We start from the raw sequence: 1,717 nt of genomic DNA, 5'->3' as shown, positions 1-1,717 counted from the left end.
CCCTTCCCCTTGTCTCTTTGTTGAAAAGGTACGAGGCTGCAGCCTGCTGCTCCACTTTTGGCTCCCGGCGAAAATTGTTCTTGGCAGTCCTGCGAGGCTTCTCCCCGTTATGTGCCATTTGAAAGCATTATGAAATCTGCCATCTTGACAACAAGAGTGCATTGTGCGCCACCTGCTCCACACATTGAGGTGGCTTTAGATATGCAGGCGTAATGGCACCTATCCTCTCGGTCTGATGCAACGCAGATCCGAAAGCAAAGAGTGTGTGTGTGTGTGTGTGGGGGGGGGTTTGTAGCTTCATTTGAGGCTGACATTCATCTGCCAGTGAGGGGTTTGTCTTCCTTTCCCCCCTCTTGTTAAAGGAACAAACGGGAATTACAAACTCTGGCTTCCCCTGAGGCATCCTGGAAGTGTCTCTTTCTCTCTTTCTTTCTTTCTTACTTTCTTTCTGTGTGTAGTTATGACTGATGAGGCTTGGTCTGGCTCTCCGACAGTGAGAAGGACGAGGCCAAAATGGCAGCGAGAAAGACAGAGAGCACATAAAACTAGAGATGCTCGGCATTCATTCTTTGTGTTTGTTCATATTTCACAAAGAGTTCAACCTGAGCCACACCGGACAACAAAATCATATGACATCCATACAGGTATAGTAATATACAGCGGTTAGAACGTAATAAAATATGACACACTGCTATCGGATAAGCATTTGGAATCAGCAGGTAAGCATGTTCAGGTATCGGAATCAGTATCAGGTACCATCGCTTCATAAAACGGAGACTTATGGGAGAAGGCTAGATCTGTGATTTAAACTGTTATTACAAGGTTTGATGTTGACCTTTTGATTTTTTTCAAACCAGAGTTGTCTTTTTTTATGAAGGAGGTGAGTATCACAACAATCAAGAGGTGCCAAATACTTCTTCTTCAATCTGACAGAAGTGGACGTTGAAAATCTATACCAGTCAAATCCTGTTATTGATTGAGGCAGAAGGAAAGTTAAGAGGAGTAGAAGTAGCCAAATAGACAGAGGGAGGGGGAGAAAGAGAAATCTGCCATGTGACTTGCAAACCATCTGTCTGTCTCTGAGAGTCCACACATTACTAACATCAGAGAGACGTCGTGGATGGATTGGGAAGAATTATGGACATTAACAGATGTTGGATGTAGAAATCACCTGGACAACGTCACCATATTAGACTCATAAATGCTGGGATTTAGACGAGGGTAAACATACCTAAACTGAACTGAAAATCTGCATTACAAAAGCTGTACCTTTCAACCACAGTATATATACAGTATGATACAATATACTTTATTTGTTTTGAACTCTGTCAGCTCTGCAGTTAAAAGCTGCAGTGTGCAAGAATTTCTCCCATCTAGCGTTGAGATCATATATCGCAATCAACTCTCTCTCGCCACGCAGTTTAAAGTATGTGTTGCTGCTACGGTAGCCAACACACTTCAAAAAGCAAAAGTGTACAGAGAAGAAGAAGACTCCTGCTCCTGAAATTTGGATTTCCTGTGTTTCCTTCGTCAAACTTGCCGGGGCCGGGAAGCGACAATCCCCTTTAGCGGCATTAGCAGCAGCTGGGAGTCGAAAACACGAAAGGCGGAGAATAAGGCCTGTGTGTCCCTCACCGGCTAACATAGTTCAAGATGGAGCATGACTGTGGAGTGTCTACCCCAGTTCATGCAAGCGCAAATGTAAAATTTCAAGCCA

The 1,717-nt window shown here is 44.0% G+C and overlaps 1 long non-coding RNA gene across 1 annotated transcript in view; it reads right to left on the bottom strand.

The window, feature by feature from the left end:
- Positions 1-410: 410 nt before the first annotated feature.
- Positions 411-1,717, bottom strand: part of LOC116674090 (uncharacterized) — an 11,410-nt gene continuing 10,103 nt past the window's right edge. The window contains exon 2 of the long non-coding RNA XR_004327964.1: positions 411-420. This is a non-coding gene — a long non-coding RNA (uncharacterized LOC116674090). The remainder of the gene's footprint in view (positions 421-1,717) is intronic.

The sequence above is a fragment of the Etheostoma spectabile genome, chromosome 24 (assembly GCF_008692095.1).
Source record: "Etheostoma spectabile isolate EspeVRDwgs_2016 chromosome 24, UIUC_Espe_1.0, whole genome shotgun sequence".
Lineage (NCBI taxonomy): Eukaryota > Metazoa > Chordata > Actinopteri > Perciformes > Percidae > Etheostoma > Etheostoma spectabile.
Note: the sequence above shows the minus strand (reverse complement) of the source record. Positions and strands in the feature narration are given on the sequence as shown.